At 37.6% G+C, this 24,827-nt stretch overlaps 1 pseudogene; it reads left to right on the forward strand.

The window, feature by feature from the left end:
• The window catches only part of LOC104569018 (uncharacterized), a 173,289-nt pseudogene extending 149,174 nt beyond the window's left edge, over nt 1-24,115 (forward strand).
• The last annotated feature ends 712 nt before the right edge of the window (nt 24,116-24,827 follow it).

Here is a 24,827-nt window from a genome sequence, read left to right on the forward strand (position 1 = left end):
ACCTTCAGTGGAAAGATTCGTTTTTTTGATGCATCTGCCAGGGTGGTCTTGGAGGAAGGAAGATGAATTACACACCATAAGAAATGGCAGATGTCGCACTCCCCATCCCCAGCAGATTTAGATTCTACATGTTTAAAATTGGTCTCGAGCTGTTAACATGTCAATAGACTCTTATGAGAGACATGCTATTAGCTATACCTATATTTTTCTGCAGTTAGAAAAACTGCATAAATTGGTTATGCAGATCAGTTTGCTAGGCAGCAAGTCAAGCTCTGGTCATCTTACAGCATCTCACAGCATATTTTCCTCCATTGAATGAAGACCAAAATGAGTGATCACACCAGTATTAAGGACTTTGGTCCTGTGGGAGATATTTGGAATCTGTGGGCATAGGAGTTCAGTAAAGAAAATCAGCACAGAATGGCAGAGCAGACAGAAGATCAGCATGATTCAGCTTGTCTGTTTTTGTAAAACCAGACTATGTGCTCTAAAGGATTCTGATTATGAAAAAGGTAGCCACATTATGAAAAGGAAGGTAAAAGACCACAATTAAAATTACAATTTTGCTGTGAGGCAGTTCAACATGGAAAATATGTAAAGCTCTCACTGGGGATGAATGGTAGATATAAATATGAGATAACTTATTACCATGGAAGCCAGAATTTCATATCCTTACCCTCAACAGAAAAGATCAGTTCAGAAGAAACACAGTACAGTGTTCAAAGACTTCACAATCTGGCAATCCTGAGCAAATCAATGATACCAAATATGTTGTTTTAAATGATGCTTTTTGTACACTCACAATATTCCTTTGTTGAGGTGCTGGAGCAAATTGATTCAGTAAGAACAATTTTGTGGGATATAAAGTTAATTGCACCACTAACTTGTTTTCTAATTCAATATAGAAAGAAGTCTAGCAAGTGGGCAGTCAGAAATAAGAGTATTACCTATACCCTTTCAAAAATGGACCAAAATAAACCCTTAGAAGATTGTGTTTACTTTGCTGAGGAGGGAGGAATGATTTTCACCCTTTCCCCATCAACTAGAATGCTTTTCTAGGCCCACAAATCACAAGGTGCAGCTAGATGTAAGACCACTTCTTCAGGAAAATGTATTCGTGTTAAGAATGCACGGAAATTATAGCAACAGAAGAAAATGAAACTTGCAAGCCCAGATAAAAAAAAACAACTTGTTATTTATGATAAACAACAGGGCATTGTTGTAGGTCTGAAGCAATCAAAAGAATCTTGCATCACAAAGCAAATCTGAACAAAAATAATAATAATACTTAGAATTCAGACTTTTCATTTATTGAATTGTTTCTGTACAACAAGCTGTACAGAATAACACAATATATACTAATGCTCTGGAATTAGTAATGAAACAACCTAGTTGTAAAGGAATATAGGAGCTATACAGAAAAGAGAACTGTTATTTTGTTGCTTCACATGCTTCTTACTCAAATGTCCATTGTGTACACTTTTCTTCTCTGTCCAAAATTGTTCCCCCCATTGGTTTTTAAGAGTGTAGGAGTGCATTTAATGATTAACCGAAAGAAATAACTGTTCGATAATACATTACCATGTGCAGATACAAATTGGATTGGTCTTTTATTTCAGTGGCATTTCAATTCACTTTGCTATTATTTTTATAGTACGCTCTCTAGTCCAAAATATGATTTCTTCCATGGTTTTTCTTGTGTCCTTCTTCACATTTGCTGCATCTGCTACCCTCAAAGGAATGTACTTAACTCCTTTTCAAGTTTTAATCACAAGTTGCAGAAATTCAGTAATCACTGTCAGACTACACATTTCTCCTTACACATTTGCAAATCCCTAACAAACCTTAACCCAGTTCAGTATTCGAGCATTACACAACCCAGAACACTATTTGGTCTTATGCTCACATCAGAAAAGCACTTGGGTTATCTGTCAATGCCATCCACACTATTAACATTGAAAACAAAACTAAAATTAAGGTGGCTTTAATACTTAGACTCTTTTACATTCTTGAGATCAAATAACAGCTCTCCAAAATGATGATGTTCAGGCTGTCCAAGGGATATCTTTTTTTTGGTCAGGTGCAGTGTCAGCATAGAAGGAAGAAGCATTTTTCCTTCAAAAAGTTCAGTAGAAGTTGTCTGCTCACAGCAAAAACACTTTTCTCCTCCCTTTAGGATACCTAGCACAGCTCTGCCATCCATACAATAAGTGGAAAAAGGGAGAGATTTGGCTTACCTTGTCATTACTTGCCAGTCAAATACTTCCTGGCTCTGTCAGGGTACTGAGGTCCCCTTCCTAGTAGCTATCTTCTATAACAGATTTCATCTTGCTCACTTATTAAGGAATACACATATATACACAGCAAATATATCTTAAAAGCAGCTTATATGCTAAAATTTGCTTGTATAAGTATATCAACAAATCTGAACACTGTAGTATGCAAAGTATATCTGAACTGACCTTTGAAGTTTTTGCTTTGCAAAGGGTAAAAGGATCTAAATTCTTTGAATAGATTGTTCGAACTTGTTCACCTAAATCTTTCGAATGAAAATGATCTGTCAAAAAGTGTATTTTATTCTCTAAGATAGGTGAAAATGGATAGGTGAATCATGGAGTATTGACAAACAGTAGAGAAAATGATGTAGTAAGATTGCACCTTATTTCTTTTTTTTTAAAGAAATGGAGACATTTTTTGTATATGAGAAGAAGGCACACTGTTAATATAAAAAGTAAGTAGGAGACATAAATTCTGTAGCTACAGAGCACAAACCAGTTGCTGGTTATCTGGAGTAAGAAAGAAGAACCAAAATCTGGCTATTTCCATAAGTGTCTTGTTCATGCTCGGTTGCACCTTCCTTTAAGCATGTGGCTTTAGTCACTGTTTCCAGGACAGTCGACCTAAAGGATTTCCAGTGTGATACAGCTCAACTCCTGTGATCCCAAATGCCACGGTATTCCTTCATGCTAGAAGGCCTTTAGCCTGATGGATAAACTTACGAGATTTTCAGGAGGTAATAAATATCGTAGATAATTTTGCTTTTTCTCTGAGAACTACTTTTTTCTCATCTGCTGTCTTTCCTTTGTATTACTTTTCGTGTGAATAGACCTTTATATATTTTTACTGCACAGGAAAGTAGCCTCATTGAAAAGTTTATTAACCTGGTGAACATAGGAATGACCGAAAGTTGGTCAGAAGATAGCAACATGTGAATGAACATTGATTTCCTCCAGTCTGATTTCATTCAGAGTTCTGCAACAACGGGACTTATTACCTCTGTGTTTTTCTTCCCCAGACTTTACCCAAAAGCCCAGTGGGAACATATTCATAGGACTGTTACAAACTGGAATAATCAAATGTTTTATTCGGAACACAGCTGTGCCAGGTTAAACCTGGTTCTCATGGACTCAAGTGCTTAAAAGCAATTTAGCAGCCCTTCCTCTGGCTTTGCGTAAGCTTGAAGTCAAAAAATGCAGCTGAGGGTCCATGGGTCTCCAAAGACCCTTCACTGACTAAGCAGCGTGTGGGTCAAAGCTCTCTTGAATTGATCCTGTGATTTTCCTTGCAGTTCTTTGTCTGGGACTATTGCTTTTAATTTTAACTGTTCAAAGTGATTTTTCCCTCATTCTTTTTGGCACAAACCAGTGTATAGGGAAATGCTTCTGTAAGGAAACAAAATCTCCTTCATTTTGTGGAATCCACTAGACAATGAAGAATATTCAATTATACCCTCTCCAAATACATATTTAATTTCCCATGTTTCCAAAACTGTCTGATAATATTAGAATGCTCCTGCTTCTCACTAGCTTCAGTACATATATATAGATATGTCATTTTTTTCTTTTACACTGAATGTTTCTTTTAAATTGAAAAAATGCCTTCACCACTTGAATAACTACTATTCATGTATTTTATGTAACCATTGACTGTCCTGTTAAAGTTCCTCACTCTTCATCACAGCTGTTCTTGACCCCAAAATTACTGGACCTAAATTGAAGTTGTTCACAGTTCAGCAACATTTGCTCGATTCTTATCATTCAATCACAGAGATGTTGACAAGATCAATAGAAAAGGCTTTCTAAAAGTAACCTTTTCCTCACTGAAAAAGACTAGAAGTTTCCTTTTTGAAAGGGAAATATTTGCACTGCAAATTTCTATACTCTTAAAATTGCTAATTAGTTTCCAAATGAAAAATTAATTTTGTCTTCCAAATAATTTCTGGTTATTTGGTTTCTCTGCTCTGTCTCCTTCTATTTTTTCCTTTAGAAAAAAAAACTCTTGTTTTTCAAGGGAGGCAATAACATTGCAGTGCATAGATTATTTTCCATTTTCTCCTTTTCCATTTATTTCTTAATGGCACTCTACTTTGTGAAGTTGCAGCATGCAAAAGGAAAGGAAGCTGCTGGAAGAACTGTTCAGTTGCCAGGATGGCCCAAGGCTGTTCTCTCACTTCTTGGACATGCATCTTTGCATAACACCACACCTTTTGATCATCAAATAGCAGGATTTTTCTGTCCTACTGTTCTTGGAGCCGGCCTTGAATCCCTTCCAGAAACTTCCACTGTGTCAATAACTGCTAACCTGCACATTAAGTAATGAAGTCTGACCTGGTATCAGGTGGTGCATGGTCTGCTCTAACAACCCAGTACATCCTAGGTAAATTTCCATATTCCAATATTTTCTTCACTGGTAAGAGAGCCTAGTAGTATGAAAGACTGCCTCTTACACTGCAGAATTTTTCTGCTATAAACTAAATCCAGTGAAACACAACTTTCTGGGACTGACGCCAGGTCACTCTCAGTTCAGTGGCCTTATCTTGGAATTTAGAATGAAGGGCTCATGCATGTCTCCTTTCATGAGAGGCAGACCTCATTCTCTCAGTGATCCATTCCTCAAATATCGAACTGGTGCTACCAGTAGACTGCATCTTTGCACACATGATGAGCTTTTGCTGGCAGAAATTGCTATAGAGTTTTATTCCTCCTTGACTGAATATCTGTCACTTCCAAACTGATGTTAATTGATGCCTCCTTGCTGCGGTGGTGGGAGTTTCAGAACAGATGTTAATACAGCAATGAGTATGTTAAGGAAATTTAAAACATAAAAAGACTAACTTCTGCTTACGTTCTATATATACTAGTGCAGATTTATTGAAAAACAAAATAAAGAATATACTTAGTTGTAGCATGTTTTCTGACATAAACACATTCCCTATATTTTTCAAACCAGAGCTGCATCAATGGACCCAATTCACTTCTGCCATATGTAGACTTCTAAATGTACCATATCTTCCATATCTTTTTTTTATGCACCAGACAAAGGGCTGGAATAGGAGGGCTTATTGCTAAAATGTTTTTATGCCTAGTGTTAGCATCTTACGTGAAAGGTACAAGTCAGCTGAAGTTAGAAAATACTGCTGTTAAATAATTATACAGTATCTTTAAATTATGGCTTAGTGTTTCTGAAAATGACTGTATCATCCATCAAAGCATACTGTAAGCTTTTTAAATAAATGCATCATGTAAATGTATTTTGTAAGCTTATATGCAAATGCTTTTTTTTCATTTGTATTCATATTTAATCATAAGTACATTATCTGAGAATCAAGATGGGATAAATCTAAATATGCTGCTTTATACTGCCCTATGACTTATACAGTATAGTTTAATATTAAGATTTTACTAGACAGTTACACAGTACTCAGTTTTAATATGGAATACTTCATCAAATTCATTATTGCCTATTTAGACTCTTGTAAACTGACACTCCTGGAATAAGCAAGCTTTAAAATGTTAATATAAATGTTATGCCTCTTTTAATTGCAATAGACATCTCATTAAGTAATTTAATGCCACTGGGACCTCTTACCAATAAACAAAAAACATATTCTGCCCAGCTTTTATATACACTACAGTATGGTGGAAATATATTTTCCACAGTGAGGTTCACCAACTTTCCCTTTGCTCTCCATATCCTTTGTAATGAAGCCCAAGAAGAAGATTGCCCTGGCGGACTGTGTAAGCTGGTTCAGACGAGGTGACCTTCAGCAAGGCTGTACCTGCCTGCTCAGGATTAACTAGCAGGACCTGTCAGGCACGGTATCACGTGAGGAAGAGCTACCTAGATCATGGCCATGGTGGAATTAGTTCTTCATCTAGGTGGAGAGAAAAACATGCGTGACATTTTCATTAGCCTAGAAGGCAGAAACATCTGGTTACTTGGTTCAGCTCATCAGCAGGAGAGCCTGTAGTTGATTAGCCCTTCTCTCAGTAGTAGGCGTTACTACAGTCAGTGGGAATTACTAAACATGGTTTCAGGGGACTGACGTTAATTTGGCTTGCCAAAATAATATGCATTTTTTTAAGGAGTTTGTGTTAATTAGTTGTATAATTTGATGTGATGTGATTGGGTTTGCACAAAGAAAAGGAGAACAGGGTTTTCTATTAGAAGCTGTAGTAAGAGAATCAAGAGGTGGCACTTAAATAGTGCACAGTATGAATTTGCAGCAGTGAAAGGCCTTAGTTATGATCTAATTACAAAGGGATTCCCCTTCTCAAAAGCTAAAAGCATTTAATTCTTTTTTTTTCCTTTAAGATGTTTTATTTTGACTATTATACTATTAATTCCTGTGCACCTACCATTCTATTAAGTCAATTTAAGTATTTTGGTTTGGCCTGTTTAGTATAATATTCCACTTTCAGAGGAAAAGGAATATGTAAAATGATAGAATTAGGCAATTTATAGTTTGTATAATTCTTTACTGTATCTCTCAGCCTGGCTTCTACTCTTCATTCACTGACTCTTTCACAACTGTTATTGGCAATTTAGACTTCTTTGCTACCTCAGAAATGGTAATCAGTGGTAGCACTGATGTCAGAATTACAATTTCCGTGAGGCTGACTGATAACTGTGTAGTCTGGGAACTTAGAAACATAGATGAGGTAGTCAGCATCCTCCTATTGCCTGTTAGGTATAGGGAAAAAATCGGAAGGTTACCCTGAAGGGTACTTGCTGAGGCCTCTGGCTGAATGAAAACCAGGGTTTGTTTCTTCCTTCAGTATTTAGTAAGTAAGCATGGCATTAGATAACTGAAGTCTCAGCAACATTTTATCCCTCTACGTTTCTCTGTTCTTCTCATCTTCTTTTCTCTATTTTGACTGTAGATTCTTGGGGTGAGGGCTAATTCTTTTTATGTGTTTGCACAGCACTCAGCAAAATAGGTTGCCAGTCTTGGTGGCAAATTCCAGGCAAAGCTCTTGTAGACATGCCAGTTATTTTAAGCAGAGCTCACTCCCCTTCTCTGCTGCCCCTAGTATTTTAACATTTCACATTTCCTCCATGAGGCACAGGGGAATGGAAGTTTATTTACCGTTATTTCCATGGAGAAACAAATCTGAGATCTAATATGAGGTTTTAATACTACTTGTATTTAACCACATACCTAATTTAGTAGATTTGTCTCCTCATACTTTCTGTGTAAATAACATTTACAGCCTCAGATCATTCCCAAAGAAAGACTCTATCAAGTAATTTAGGTGCCAAAACTTAGGTGGCTCGCACAACACGTAGAATTTCCATTTTCTATCTGTCTTCAAAAAATCAGTTTGGTAGCTGTGTTGGAAGCCCTCTCTACATGACAGAAAAACAGTGAGTAGGGAAACTTGTCTGCCTGCTTACTGAGAAAGGTCCAGTGGGGACTGATGCTTCTTATGACTAGCTGGGCAGCCTTCTTACACTCTGCTGAAAGTTTGCTTGAACCTCACATACTGATTTGTAAACTTCTCAGACATGTTCACAAATCTGAGAGTTGCTTGAAATCTCAAACAATGCAGGTTTTCTATGATACAAGGTTTCCTCATAAATGTTTCATAAAGCTCTCCTCTTTAAGTTTCCAAAAGGAGGTACTGCATAATTTATGGAAAGCTCTGTTCAACATCCAACCCTTGAAAAAAAAAAAAAGCCCTGTAGTTTAGGTATGACTTCATACAGAATCGTGAGTCCACCAAATACAGAAGAGAGAAAAGTCATAATAGACTCCTTGTCTGAAGCATCAAGGCTTGTGAGATATGAGCTTACTAGCGGGAAGTTTTTAAGAGCCCGAGGCACAGGAAGACTGGTGTCAAAGGAAGCGTGTGTAGTAAGTAGCAGAGTGGGGTTGGTATTACACATATATAAGAGGAAAGTGTGTGAATACAAAAGGGTATAATTCTATCGAGCAGCTTTAGTGACAGAAAACAAAACAAAACAAAAAAACTCTTCAGTCACACAGGACAGCATTGAGAACATCTGGATGGATTCCAGGTAATTTCCATTAGGTTCCATGAGGGTGCCCATGTCCATCAGTGTGACTATCTGTGCAAAACTGAGCTGTCCATTATGATATCACCTGAACCCTTAATGCAATTAGAGCCCTATAATTCTAAACCGCTTGGTATTTATTTCTATTTGAATATCAATTAGTTACTGAAACCATATTTGTTTACCTTGAGCAGTCACTTAGTGCATATAATGCAATTTATAGTTACTCTCTAGCCTCTTATGCACACTACCTACCTTACAGACCAATATTGCCTGTTTCTGTTCCTCCCACAGTTACCTGTTTCTTCAATTGTTGCCTCCTGTGTTACACCTATCTTTTAGGGTTTGAAAGAGTGTGTTTCTTTATTTTGTTCTGTATTTTCTGCCCATTTATCACACATCAATCCATAACTGGGTATTCAATAATGTTAATACTAAACAATAGCTCTAACATAGAATTAAGGCCGAGGAACACTAAAAAGTGAATGTATAATTTTCACTGAGGGCATTTCATATAAAGGGATGTTGTAAGGCCGATGGTTTAATTGCTTGTCATAAGCCATTCAGAAACATTAGTATAATAGACTTGAAAAGTTTCTTGTTATTATCAACTTCTGTGTCATATATGGGAAAATATCTCATATATCAGAGAGCTATACCCCTCAACCCTTTATTAATTTAGAAAAAAAAAAGGACAGAAACTGCTTTAAGGAGGCCTATTGTTTCAGATCAGGTTGACTTCTATGATCTCACAGTACAAATACATTAGCCTTTCTATTGATGTAGAAAGCTTATATCCTTGCTTATTTAATGAAAGGCAATAGCAATTTGTGGAAAACCAGGACATAAGTACCATGCTAGTAACCAGGACTGATTAAACCAACCTATATGTCTATATTCATTTTCATAGAACTTAAAGAGGAATAAATGGGTTCCAATGAACATGAAGAAATTTTTCAAATTTTACTGGGCTACAAAAGAAGAAATAGCTATAGAGAAATCTGATAAATTTCTTTTTTAAGAGAAATCTCCCCCTCTTTTCCTCCCTCGCTTCTGTTTCTTTCTTTTTTTCACTTGATATCAGAAGGACTCAGGCTAGGCAATTTTTCTACTTTGTGGTGAATTACAGAAGTAGCCTTTTTCCGAATGAATAGTTTTTAAAGTTAGCAATGATATTGGTAATGAAGGAGATAGAGAGTACACAGCTGAGACTTATCCAGTACAAGAAGACTGTCATTTCTCAGACACCTGCATGTGCTGCAGAATTCCCATATGAACTCCGGGACTCAAGAACACAACAACAGGATTTTTGTCTGTGTCAGTGGCTGTAAGATTTCACACCATGTGTTCACTCAGATTTTTGCTGAAGTGCCTGAAACTCTTGGAGCATGTTGTACAATCATTTTTGTTCCTATTACCCATATATCTTTTTCCTATGAAGTGTGTTACGGCAGGGGACTAGCCAGTCCTGTGAAATCAAATACTTTGTAGTAGAAATCACGAGGAAATCTAGAAGAAGGGAAGGTGTTGAAAATACAGAACAATTGCTTTTAAGGATGGAGATTGTTTCTTTTTATAATTAAGGATTTTAAGATGCCCTTCATCTTCTGAAGTAGGGATGAATCCTCCATACTTGATAAAAATGTCGAAACACTCTTTTTCCTATAGTCTAATACAAAAGCCTGATTCCTTAAATTTTAAAAATAGTATCTCTGTGTGCCTAACTTTATAACTATTGATTGTTAGATAAGCTATTTATAAGCATTTGAAAATGTGCTACCTTTCACGCTGAGCTAAAAATTTCTATCTCAGTTTATGAAGCACAGACTTTTTTTTTCTAAGAATTGGTAAGATTTCAACTTTTCTAACTTAAAAACTTCCTAAGTTTCATTAAGCATCCTTTGATATCTGGGTCCTGAAGATCTAAAACATACCAGGGTCCTGAAGATCTAAAACATACCATACAAAGTAAATTCGAGGTTGTAGTTTAATAGTTGCAGACACATCAGAGTTCTAGGGTAAATAGTTCGTTTGAGGATCTGCAACGTGTCAAAACAAGGAAACAGGCAATATAATTAGACTATGTCAGAGTATATTTGCAGAAAAGTGGAAAAATTGGCCATTGGACCTTAATTTTTATGTTCCTGACTTCTCATTCAGTAGAATACATACAATTTGTATCAAATAAAAAGAGGCTCGAATAATACAATTAAGTAATATAATTTAAAAGCTTTTTTAAAAAAAAATAATAATAAAGGTTTAAGTGTAATGAGGCAAAAAGCAACAAGGATTCACCGTATGGCAACATTTCATTATGAAACTCAGTTACACAGTAAAACTACCAGTTTTCCCTTGTTGCCTCCCAAGAAAATGCTGTTACTTTCCCAAAGACACTTTGCTCAATTAATCCCTTGTGGCATCGAAAGGTGCTAGCTGAATCTCCCTCCACCGTTGAGTGTCCTAGGTACAGCAGAAGATGGCAGGCTAATTTTCAGTGACCTTCCAGCAGGGATTTTGCCATTAGCCTGGGTGTAACTCCAAACTTTCTCTTCACCTCTAACCTTCTCTTCCCTCTACCCCTTATGTGCTCCTGAGCCATTTATTTACATGTAAAATCTGATAACAGTGCCAGCTTTCCCTGCTCTTTGGTCTTTTTTTTTTCCCTCCAGATTCACTTTTGGCTTTTTCCCTTCCACCTTTGCAAAATCTGCCAGGAAGGCAGGGTAATTAGCCCTCGCTGAGCCCATGTTCCTGGGGCTAGGTTGCCAAGCTGCCTCTCTCAAAAACTAACTCCAGGATCTCCATGCTACATGCAGTCACTTCTGTCTTCTGACTGCAACATAGACATAAATTTAGCTCAAAAATAGTTTGGAGGGGGAGGCTGTCTTTTCATTACATGCTCGATACCTGTTATAATGGGACCTGGCTCCTGGTTCAGAGCCTGAAGGCATATCCCTATGCAAATAATAGACAATAATGATAACAAAGAGAAAACTTTCATCACAGAAATTTGATTAGCCTCCTGCAGCCTAGGTAAATGTGTCCATATTTATATAAAACTTTGCAATTTTTGTTTTGTGTTTTTAAATACAAAGCTGGTTAAGACTAATTCAGTATTTCCCCTGATTTCTGCACAGATATATTTATGTCTCAGGATTTCAGTGATTTCTCTTAGCCAGTATTTGAAGTGAATTTTTCAAATTAATGTATCATGCCAAATTAAAGATTATGGAATATTTACAGCAGCAATTGTGTCCGTTAACAAGTTGATTATTAAATGGAAATGGAAATGATCAACTATATGGATTATTTCTTCTGATATTCTTGCAATGCAATGTTTTCATTCGTGTGCTATTAAAGACATACTGTGACACATAGCAATGTTTGCAAGATATCCAACAGCTCCCAGAGGTATCATCATGAGAATTAGAGGTCTCAGCAGTTTCTTGAAGGGATAGAGTTTGAAGTAATATTTGTACGTTACTTTCTTGTTTAAACATTACCTCTAATAATATATCCAGCTGCATCTTTTCCTCTGTTCACTCATACAGAGATTGTGAGAGCCTATAAGAGAAGCAATAGACTTCCAGTCTGTGTTAGACTTCCAGTTTTGAAGAACAGATGATTCAATCCCCTGGAGGTCTGCTCTGGACAGTAATACCAGTCACATAGGGGACGCCTATGAGCAGAAACAGCTTTCTTTTAGGTTAATTTGTAGAAACTTTTTGGCTTTCCATAGTGACACAAATTAACAATATAGCCTTTTATTTTAACTTTAATTTTAGTAATTTGGTTTAAGTCCCTCTTTGGGCCACCTTATGTAGCAGAGATTACTGATTGCAGTGAATAAATTATTTAAGAGAAATCAATAGATGAGTCTTCTATTCCAAAATAATTGTTCATGCACAGATATCCAGCAATATCACAATAATATGGATGAGAACCAATTTAATCATTTTCACAAAAGTTTATATGCAGATCTGCCCTTGATTAATTAAATTTTAAGAATAATTTGATGAGATTTGTAAGGTAGCATTTTTTGTGTTAAACAATTCAATGGGAATTGATTTTTCCCTCAATAAGAGTCAGAGATACTGTTGCCACAGTTTTATACAGACTGTTAACTTGGAGATTCTAAAATTCATTCACTTGTAGCTCATTGGTACTGCAACTACAGAATTTTGACCAATCCCTGTCACTCAGAAGTAAGTGCTATTTGATTTCTTGACAACAGGGCAGAATATGATTGAATCCAGGAAAAATATGGTGAGAAAGTCCCATCAAAACTCTAAGATCAGACCTGCGTAAACAACTTTATTTTCTTACATGACTAAGTAATATTTAGTACAAAAACCCTGCAAAGCATAGGTCATACTACAGTAAAAATGCAGTAAAAATAATCAGTTTTAAAAAATTCCAAAAAAAAAAAGGAAGGAGGCAAAGTAGGAGTTGATATAATAAATGTGTGCCAAATAATAGCAGGGGTTGATCAGGAACTTGTATCCTCTCTGTCCTATCATTACGTGATGGTAAGGAGATACGGCCTGAAAGTAAAAGCTGGACTTTGAAAACTGATGAAAAGAAAACACTTCCCCTCCCCAGGCACCATGGATAATTAGCCCGTGGCAGTAATTGTCCTTGTATGACACTGAGACCAAGGACTCTCTGAGATAGCTACACAAATAGTAAAAAATTCTTGTGGTTATTTATTTTGTAAGAGCAATGTTAATCCTGTGCTTCAGGTTTTAAATCACTCTCTGTTAGAACAGGATGAGAGCTGGTAGGCTGTTAGTTTCAGAGAGATTGAATATTAGACCTGGGAGACTTACCATCTCATCCCATGTGTCATTTTCTAAGGGAAAGAAAAGAAAGAGTATAAGATAAAGCAAAGCAACAGAAAATAATAGCAGGCATCTTTTGCAAACATACAATTTATGTTGCTGATTGTCACTACAGTATCCCAGTTCTGTTTCTGAAAGAGAGCAAGGAGGAAAAAGAAAGCAGAGGGCCAAGTGTGGTAGAAAAAACAAACAGAAAGATCCAGCAGAATGAAAATAGAATACACGAATGGGAAAGAAAAGATGTAATATTATAAGTAAGCTCTCTTTTCGCTTTGTTCTAATTTCATATTTCAGAAGGGATCTTCAGAGTTTTGATTTCCAGACTATGTATTTTACTGTGTTTTATAGAAATACTCTTTTGAGTGTCTTTTTCTTTGGCTTGGGAGCTACTTCTCTTGTTTACGAGGTGATTATCAATATACCAGTAAGTTCCACTCTCCCAACTCCATTTATAATACTGTTATTATTGGAATTAATTAAACCTAGAAAAGAATGCACAGTTATTACTAATATGTGAGGGACAAATAATACCATGTTATGTTACAGTTAACAGAAGTATTTACAAAATGACTACTACCTATGTCCAAGTTGTAAAGCTAAATTAATTTTATCTATTTAATAAAAAATCTATTGAATAATTTACAATTGAAAGCTATCTAATGTATTCATGAAACAAAAGGTATAGCAAGGCATGAATGAACCATCAGTACTATTACATGATATACATTTTGCAGGGGAGCTATTTTTGAACTATGTGTTGGAGGCACTTCTTTCCAATATTTCCTGAGCTCTTCTTAGTTTAAGCAAATTTGATGACTTTCAAAAATCGCTTTTTAATAAAAACAGCATGAATACTTTCCCAGGATTCAAAATGTTCAAAATATTCAAAAGAATAGTATGTCCATGAACCTAAGTAATGTTCCACGGTGTAATTATTCACCTATGTTTTCAGATTAACTGATAGCTTGTCCTTGTTTTGCAAAAACATAGCAGGGAGCTCCAGTAAAACCTTAAAACATAAAAATATAAGTCTGGGACAGAAATATCTTATGCATATATCTGGTGTCATCAAGTTACTTGAGTGTTTTTGAGTTTTGTCTGGAAGGTTGTTGTGCAAGGCTTGGTGTTTATGCAAGACAATAATTGCAGCATAAACAAGTAAGGAATAAATGTATCTTTATTTGGGTTACTTGGCTTTCCATCCTACTGTTTTCTCCTTTATATTAGCCCCTATTCCATGCCCCAGGGCTCCTTACCAACTCCTCATTAAGGCATGAACCTTCATGTGGCTCTATATCAGCCTCCTGCACTGCAGCAATTAACCCATTATAGCACCAAGTACATGTTTTTTTGCAGCATTTGTTCAGATTCCTAATATTTTCTCATTGCATGCTATGTTTTAAAATTTTGAAGGAAATGAAGATATGTTGAAATACAATATTTTTTTTACCAAAAATAGATCATTCCATACTACCCTGATAACTCTCTTTAATAAATAATAGGACATTTTTTAAAGAAAGCAACACAATAGATCTCACCTGTGTCAGTTTCCATAAATCATATTATAAGGAGTTGTGGGAGAGGGAAATTAGCTAAACTGGAGACTGCAGGGATCTGCTGGAAGAATGGTAGGGAACGGACTGAAGAAGAGGCATCCACGGGTTGTATTGAAAAAGGATCCATTGGGATGGACTGAGGTTAGTAACGGAGTCCTACAGAGACTGCTTTTAGGACTAGTCTTTTTGTATGGTCATATTTTCATTAATAACCATGCAACAGAAAAGGAAATAAGTGATAATTAAATTTGCTCATAACACAAAGCTAGGAAAAACTACCACAGCTGAAGACAGATATAGTATTGTAAAGGTGGAAAAGGGATGGGAAGGAACAGGAGAAAGGAATATTCAGTAGTACAAATTCAAGCTGATACAATTCGGGCCTAAGTATAAAAATAATAAAGCAGTCATTTTAGGCACCTAGTTTAGGTGGATGGTGTTGCATCAGCAACTGCCTTAAAAAAAAAAGAGAGATACAAGTTAGGTACATAACTGATTTGGATCACACTCCTTGTTAATAAAAGTGTAGGTATGAGCCTTGACTAAATTGTGTCTTATAAAACTGTGTGCTGAGTGTTACTTTTCCATTGCTTTTCCATTTTGCATTGCATGCTGTTGTTCTAGACAGAGCACCTGTGTACACTGTATTACTTTGGCCACCTACATGCAAGAAAATTAGTTCATACCAGGAAAAGCACGGAGAAGGTATATTGGGATGAGAAGGAGGAGAAGCCATCTAAGAAGCCAGACAGAAAGTGCTTCCCTTGTTTACACAAACAAAATAAAGCCTGAGAGAGAACATAATCACTGTCTATAAATATACAACGAGGGAGAAGAGCTATATAAAGGGCAACATGACATAAGGACAAATGGTTATGAGATGGCCATGAATAACCTTGAACAGGAAATTAGGAGGAAACACAGGCATGAAACTCTGGGACAGCCCTCTAACAGAAGTAGGACAAGTGAGAAACTTAGCTGCTTCCAAAGTGAAACCTGATCACTTCATGAAACCAATTACGTGACATGGAGTTGACAGCAAAAACTACTTACTGAACTTGATGCAGAATGTCCTTTTAAATCCTATTTCCTATGTTTCCAGAGGAAGCAGATTTGAATCTCGGGCAAGAGATGACTTTGATGATTGTAGTAGTAATTAATACCTTATACGCTGGTAATGCCCTTCCATCTGAAGACCACAAAGCACTTTGAGAACATGTGGGAAATAAATATCAAAATATCCACCTGTGTTTTATTGTTATTTCACAGCCAGGAAATTGGAATGCCCTAAGCAACTTGCTTTGCATCACTTGGAGAGGTCTGTGAAAGCGAAGAATAGCCCAATACCTCTCTTGTTTTAAGAATAAACCTATAGTTCTGAAAATTGTCAGCATGTTTTCAAAGATTTTAATTCCACAAAATGTATGAATTGTATACAATTGCCTGTGCAAAGCTATAAGCCATATGCTGTTTAGCTTAACATGTCAATGAGCGAGTCAGCAACAACAAGAAAATGAAGGTGTTTGTAAATGTTGCATTTAAAGAGCATTTAGAAAAATGAGAGCCATCCTCCAAAGATGTACGCATCTTCAAAATCAGAACAGTGCAGTATTTCATAGTCATTAAATAACGTGTCACGTAGCTACAAGCAAGAATCATATCACTTGAAAAAATGTTGTTTTCTTCCCGGGGAGTTGGAGCAGCACCAGTTGCACGTGTCAGTTCACACACCGACTTTTCCTGGGACCGGCACAAGGAGTCGCGAGGAATGGAGAGAAGTTTTTCCCTGGCTCTGCTCCCTGTTCTGACACCCTTCCCTTGGAAACCTGGATGCACTTTTCCTGCATGCAGGTGGGCATCCAGCACATGCAGGAACAATTCATCAGTTCTTTCTGGAAGGCTTGAATCCCCTGTATTGCCCTCCGCTCCTCCACTCCAAACCCTTGATCCTTCAAATTCTTCCCCTATAACAGTTTCTGCAAGGGCACTTCCAAGCCCCCCAAAAAGAAGAACCTGCTGGACTCTGGAGCCTGTGTAGAATCAGACACAAAAGACGATATTCTGACCAGAAAAAGATATATATGCCGTGTTTATGCCAAAGGCAACTGTGTAGCTGAGCACAGAAAATGGCTCTAGCAGTGCCATTGGCTGGCTCAAGAACTGGCTAAAAACAAATGCTTGCAGCAGTTAGGACCGAGCACCTACTCAGGATAAACCAGCTTTAGGACTGAAGACTGCATGGCTCAGGAGTTTCTGCGCCAGCAGTTCAGCAAATCCATGGTAGACAGCAACATCAGGCTGGGATGAAAGGAAGCGTGGGAAAGGGGCACAGAGATCTGAATCTACTCCCAAGTCTGCACCAAGGAAGAGCTGCAGGAGATGGATAAAGAATGTGTCAAAAAAGTCAGTTATTTTCTAGGTGACTAAGATTTTCTTGCACCCTTCTTTACCACGGAGAAAGGTATAACCGTATAGAGAACTGAAGATTAGACTGTCTCCCTCCCAACACCCTTCATACAGTGCTGGGTCTCCCAGGTATCAGTCTCTCCAGTGGAGGGGCCATGGAGCTTAGTTTTCCCAAGACTCAACAATGGGGTCCTGATCCTTATAGTACAAATAATAAATAAATAAAAAGATATTTATGTACACAAAAGGCTAGATTCTGACCATAAAAATGTACACTCTGCTTAAGTCAAAGGAAACTGCACGTGTGTAGCTGAGTATGGAAGCTAGCTCGAAGCCCACTTGTAACTAAGCCATGCATGGGAGGACAGAATAGAACCCATTGTCACTTGAGAGCTTTTTAATTTTTATTTGTTGTTCTCTAGGACATGAATTACGTAAGCTGAAAAATGGAATTTTCCTGGAATATGGCATTTCTCTAATAGGCAACTTTGTTGTTGTTGTTGTTTTTAATCCTGTTAAATCCTGCTTTAAAGACTGCAAAGAAAAAAGTAATGTATGTCTACAATCTCTTCCCATAGTCCTACCCAAGGAAGTAAATTTAATCTATTGCAGATGATGTCCAGAGCCGTCACTTACTGAGCTCTGCCCCTCACTTCATCTGAGACAAGAGGTGAAGGGGTCTTTTTTCCCCTCAAGTTCCCACAGAGCTTTCTGAAGGTCTCACTTTTCCTCCATGTTCTTCATTGTCCTTTCAGGCTCTCCTCAACTCGTAATATGATTTCACTGGCTTCCCCTTGGCTTCTTCCGCTTCCCTTTTTTAAAGGCCTTCCTAAGGGCAGAATGAGATATAAAAATGACTGCAGTTTCCAGCCACATTAACTTTCCATCCGCTCTTCTGTAGAATTTTAGCAGCTTCGTGCCCTTCCCTTCCTATGCCTCTTACCTCCAGCCATTTTCTCCCTTTTTTCCCAGAAGAACTCAGTGGAATCACCAACAGAAAAGCAGTGTGATTAAAGCTGTTTTCCCTACTTTTCTGGAGAAAGATGATAGCATGAGAAGGATGCTTAGCCCGAAATATGTTTACGGCTGTTGCTCTGCCCTAGGACACCCTGGCATATGATCTCAGGTCAAGGCTTTTAGAAAGGTCTGTATGCATTTTTGCTCAGGGCATCTGCTTTGGTTCTGGATAGGGTTCCTAAAATGTAAAGAGGAGCCAGCTGGAAAGCTTAAGGGGGTGTCTAAAGCCTGGCTAAAGCCAGACTGTGACTGCACAAACTCATCAGCCAGCCTTCCAGGCACTGGCTTTGTCTCCTTCTCTCACGGCATCATACATCTGAAAGGACTTCACTGAAAACACAGAACAGAGCCACTAAAAACAAAGCCACCACTTGTGTCTTCATCTGTCCATTTTCTTGCGTCCTAAACCCAAATATTGAGAACTAAGGTGTGTCCATTTTGGCTGCAGCCCAGGGAGAGCAGAAGGCAGTGCACAAACACGAGAAAATCTGCAAAACCAAAAAAGTCGGTGAAGAGCTGTAGGACTTAAAGGTCTTTTACCACTGTTCAGTAATATTGTGGAAGGGAATAAAATACCGAAAGAGCATATGTTTACTTATTATTTCCAACTTGAGCATTCATTTGATATGTATTAAAGCGGCTCAGATGCAACCACATTAGGAGGTGCCCTTGGCTGTGAGCTTGTGGGAGGTCTTGTGCTTGAAGACACTGAAGTATTTTGCTTTTAAATGCTCTGTGTTTAAAAAAAAAAAAAAAAAAAGGAGTTATGGGATTTAATTAAATTGGTGGTCTGGCTTGCTTTTTCAGTCAAAAGTTACCCATAAGCTGTCGCTCTCTCTCTCTCTCTTGCTTTCTTTCTGTTTCACTCTCTCATTTTCCCTTGCAGAAGGCTTCGCTAGGCATGTACATCCATTTCAGGATCTAATCATAGGCAACTTAAATCTTTCCAACATTACCCACATTAGTAATTGCAAAATAATAAACATGACAAAATTCAGATTAATAGGGCATCCTGTGCAACTCCTATCGCGGGAGAGCCCTCTGGAATTCTAAGCATAATAGGTCTGTGTTTATTTCTCAACCAACGGCATAATGTGACTGATTTACAAGAGTTTAACTCAAGTGTTAATCTGACAGTGACGAAGAGCTTCTCAGTGGCAGAATCACTTACACTATCATATTAGTTGCCTCCTCTATTAAAGCAGTGTGGTCGATAATTGGAATGCTTTTATGTCTAGTGGTTCTGACAAGGCTCTCTTTAGGTCACATATGGGCGGTCTAGCTCGCTGCACAGCTGAACGGTGGCAAATGATTTAAACTGAGCAAGTATTGTTCTCCTCGTATTGTGGAGCAAGGGCAGTTCAAGGAAAGGAAGGCTCTGCGCTGGCTACCTGCTGGCGTGTAGTAAAATAAGATGGACATGATACTGGGTTGGGAGTACAATTAAATCTATTTTGCACCAATGTGTTGGTGGACAGATGAGTTTCCACATGGCAGAGCTTTATGATCTTTAAGGTAGACTGAACTAATAGATTGGTGTGGAGCGCACTGAAGTTCCTAAGGATGAGAAAGCAAGCAGCAGTACATTTGAACTACAGGTTTCTCATATGCTCCACGTCATGCTGAGTTTTTATAGCTCCTGGCTTTCAAAAAGCCTGTTTCAAAGAGGTTTGCGCTAGACTGGGCATGCAGTTTTGCTCTGCAGATATTGTCGCTACCGATTTAGTGGAATGCAATTAGGAAGCCTAAATTAAGTGGTAATGGAGAACCAGCTCTTGAAACTGGGGTTTCCACGGCAACCACTGCTTACAATACAGCCTTCAGTTAGTTTTCCCACTTTATCTGCAAAATGCACAATTGAGCTTTAAAACAGCTTTGTGCTGAAAAGCGCACTGTAAACAACTGTTTGCAATGAGAGTTTTACACTGTCTTTAAATACAACAAGCTATCAAATAAAATTTACTTGTCCACACTAATAAAAAAAAAATCCATGCCGTTCAAAACGCTAAAGGGTCCACAAACTTATTATTCATTTTCAAAATTTATGTATAATACAAACATTCAAGATCTTGCAAGTCCTCAGTTTGTCTTTCAAGTCTTATCATTATTCTTCAATTTTAAGTCACATAATCCCATATCTCGCAGTATTGAGAAGCACTGAGCATTTTGGTTCAGATACTGCATTTATCGCAATAGTAGTGCTATATAGATATAAAGCGCTTTTTGTCTAATATGAACTAATAAATGTGCATTTTCATTAGTTTCTTTCTCATCTAAAAATCCTTTACTTTCTTTTTTATTTTTTCCTTCCACGATGTATTATTATATCCTTCACAAGCGTTCATATTTTATTGGAAAGTAACACTGTTCCATTTTTGAACTACTTAATATTCTTGATTGCGTTGCAGCTCAACTTTTGCATCTTTTCAAATGTAACCTCAGGTAATTAAATATGTGTAAAATAAGGGAAAATGAAATGGATGATATGAGGGCAATAGGTATAATTTGTATTGACTGCCCTTTTCGTGATAACCTCATCACATTGAATCTTGAAGCTGAAATTGCATATTTGCATCCCATTGTTTCTCTCCTGATGTATGCTCACTAGTCTTGGGATTAATACTGGCAGGTGAACTGTAAGAGTTGAGATCCTGGCAGATTTTAATTCTCCCTTTTTTAATTTCTCTAGTTTACTTATTTCTATCGCTCAAAGGAAAATCTCAGAGAAAAAGAAACCTATGAATGCCTTCAAGAGAATTTAAGAAAACACATCATGTAATTCCAATTTTTTTTCCCTATCAGCTGTCAGAGTGACCTTTTAAGGCAGTAGTAGTATTTGTGGTGAGAGGGGAGGAAAGAAACTGAGGCTCTTTCTTGCAGCAAGCCAAAACACACCTAATTTGTGTCTCAGCTCAACCCAAGCACCTTGCAACATCTTCAGCCTGATGCACTTGTGTGCACATGTGTCTGTTACAGCGAACACTGGGTCGATGCAGAGAAAGCACGAGAGAAAAGGGGTGTAGGGGTGAAAGCAGTGATGAGAGGAAAGGAGGAGGGAAGAGTGGGTGCCTCGTCGGAGGAGCTTGTTGGCCAGAGTACTATCTCTCGGCATCAGCAGTCACGTATGAATTTAGATTTGATAGAGTCGCTGAAGGCTTTGAACGTGCCAGGCAGGGGAGCTTGCCCTTCACAGTAAGGGTGTACTTTCAGCCATGGTGATTGGGTTGTGCGAATCTTGCTCTGCTCAAAACAGCCTCCTCTGTGCTAACCGCGAGCAGGATGAGGATGGGAAGGCGTATTGCAAAGTTGGCGTCTCCTCCGCTGTGTGCTGCTACTAATGGGAGTTTCTGCTGTGATGGGTAGGTCATCAAACACCCAGCTGTAGAGACTGTACAGGGTGAACAAATCCAAGAACTCAGTAATAAAAATGATGTGTGCGCCAATATTATTTAATATTAACTTGTGAAAATTGTTGGAGAAACACTTCTTTGCCATATATCGGAATTGGCTCTAAAGCTGAATCAACAAATTAATAGGGTTATTTGTAAAGACATTTTCCTCATAGAGGCTTTATTATTTAGGAATCAGAGTTTGAAATTGTAATTTCTTTAAAGATTTTTCATCACATAAATTATCCTGCCTCAACTCCACCGTCTAGAAGGCAAGAGGAGAGGTTGAGCTGGTCCCCCTCTTCATTCTTACACAAAATCTGCTCATTTGGACTGGTCCCAAATTTTAAAGAAACAAGTTCCTGGAAGAAACGCAGAATGCCAGTGCTCGCAAGACTTTCACAGGGCATCTCGTTTCAACACTGACTGCCTGCATTTTATCGGAGTACTAAAGGACACATTGAAATTATTTTGTTCTGGCAACAGCATGCATTGGGCTGTGTATGCATTCAATTGCACTTGACAAATCTTTGGGGCAAACAAAATGGTCTAATGTAAGGAAATATCTCAGCATATTCCAAAATGACATTTTTAGACCAAACATGTGTTCAATTGATTTGCCTTCTCCAGAGATCATTTTTGAATCCCGGCCAGTGATAAGTATGGGAGCAGCCTCTCGCAGAAGGCCACGCAGGTCAGCCGTACTTCCGATGGTATTTCCTGCGCTGCAGAGCCTGGTACCTAACTGTACAAATAGCTCCACATGGCATCCTGAGAGCGTGCCAGGGAATTTTATGATCGCGTGCCAAGCATAGTTGTCAGGTTCCACTCCACTGCTGCGTGTGTATGTGTGTGCTCATATGTGTGTGTGGCTGGAGCTAACTTCAGACTGAGTAATTACCATAATCCAAACAGGGCCTTTACCATCTTATTTGCATTCAGCCAGCAGTGCTGTTTTTATCAGCACCACTACTGAATTGTTGCAAAGTTTTAATTATCTTGACAACTCTCTCCTCTTTTTTTATTCATTTTTTCCCTCTCTTGGCCACCACCCCCCACCCCTTGCCCGCCTCGGGCTGTGTTTGGATTTCAGCAATCACCCCCCTATGGCAACAATCAGATTTCTGTAATAATTTTTTTTTCACTTTTTCTGCTTTAATACTTATTTATAGTATTTTGCCTCAAGATTGATCAGAGTGGGGACAGAGATGGAGGGACATTTGCCTATAGTAATTAATGCCTAATGTTTTTCTCAGGAAAAGTCACTTCAAACATCTCTTTTTAGTTTTTTTGATGCCCTGGTGGAACTTTGCATATATGCGAAGGCTTGCTGAAGTGAAAGAAACTACTTCCCATGAAGAAAGATACCCCTTGCATAAGTGTTTGCCAAACTAGAGCTTTAGTTGTCATGTTTTCTGTATTTCCATAATCTTGTGATTTAGGATTAGTATCGAATATATCATGTCACTTATATTTACTCTCTGCTAAACACTGTGCATTTTCAGTATTTGAATACTAAGTTAGACAAATTCAACCTTGAAATAAGACACCGTTTCCTAGAAGTAAGGGTAATTAAACATTAGAAGAGCTTACTCAGGGAGGAGGTGGACTCACCAGAGCTTGGAGTCCTTAAAACGAGATTAGACATCTTTCTGAAAGACATGATTTAATCCAGCTTCTGTGGAAAGATTCCAGTATATGTACATGGGAGGTCAGACAAGACGATCTTAGAAATCCCTTTTGACTTTTAAGCCTGTTGGTCTAGAAACCTGAGTTTGGAAGTTTTGCAGTTCTCATTTAAAGATTGGCTATAATGTCTACACAGAAAATACAGAAATCATTTTTCAGGAAAATTACACTGTAACAATCTTGAAAATTTTGTGTTGCCCTTTGTGAGGTTTTGAATTGCCTTTTTGTTTGTTCATTTGCTTGCTTTCATAACTAGTTAAAATTACAAAGATTAATGTAGATTTGGAAACTGGTGTGAGAATACTATGTAGAGGAAAAGATGGCTTTTTAAAAGTGAAGTCATCTATGTCCCAAAAACATGCAAAAATTATTTCTAGACCCCTAATACTTCAGGTGCAATAAACATTTTTAAACTATGCATAATTAATACAGTCCTAAGCATATAATGCTATTATTGTATTTAGCTGCTCCTCTTTTATGAGGTTCATGCATCAGATTATATATAATTGCTATAAACAGTATGGTAGTTCTTCTGAAAAGTGGATAAATTCTGTTTAACAGCCATTACGCATTCTTTTTGGCATTATTTTGCTTCATGGATATCCTTGTTTTCCCCTTAAAAGGGAAAAAAAAATTAAAGGTAAGGCCCATACGGGATTTCTCTTTAAATCCGGCAATCTATGCATACTACTAAGAATCAATGCTCTGTAAACTGTCTTGTGTTCTGCAATAAATTCTAGCTTTTATAGACTTTTTCTGGGCCAGGTAGCTGCTAATGCCATAGAAATTGATTATTTGTGGTGTTCTTATCACTGCTTAAAATATCTAATTGCTTTTTCTCCACAGATTTGGATTTGGCTTGCTTGATGCTGGACGATTAATGAAGGAAGCCCTAACTGGACAAATGTTGGTCTCCTGAGACAATGTGTTGTTGATAACAGGTCTGATTTGAGCAAGTCTAGTCAAATTTGATTTTAATAGTATTTAAAGGCACACACAAGACATACTGTGCAGTTTTGGTTTGGTTGTTGTTTTTTATTTAAGACTGTAGAGTACTAAATTTTATTCCGATTAAGTATTAGCTGCAATACTAACTGATTCAACTGCAGAGACACATATTTTGCTTCACTTTAGCAATTTTGCTCAGAATTGCCATTACTCTTTCATAATTACTGAAGTATACAGTTCATCACTGTATGACTGTTCCCATGGAGAAATTTTTGGAGTCTAGTTATCCTGAACCCTAAAAATTATGGATTAAGGTAAAGAAGAGACAAGAAGGTATTGCAGTCAGGACTCAGTCTGGTAATAGTAGCCTTCTTTAATGGTTTTAATCCTTAGACCAAAAATTGCATGCAGCTGCAACTACTATGGGATTCTTCACTTATCTGTTACTGTGTCATTAACTTACAGTTACCGCTGCACTACCAAATCAAGATAACCACCAAAAATCAAGACACTATCTTACTGTATGTCAGCTTTGAATGAGAAGTTCAGCTCATAACTTGGTTACAGCTATAGCTGAGAAGGAAAAACTTCTTCTGTCCCACTAGGATACTGCATTCCAGTATGTTTCCCAACCACATCAAGATGAAGCTGGGACATTTAGAAGTTTCCAAAAACAACAACAA

This window comes from Tinamus guttatus, unplaced genomic scaffold (assembly GCF_059628265.1).
Source record: "Tinamus guttatus ecotype Peru unplaced genomic scaffold, ASM5962826v1 Tinamus_guttatus_pri_ptg000030l, whole genome shotgun sequence".
In the NCBI taxonomy this organism is placed as follows: Eukaryota; Metazoa; Chordata; class Aves; order Tinamiformes; family Tinamidae; genus Tinamus; species Tinamus guttatus.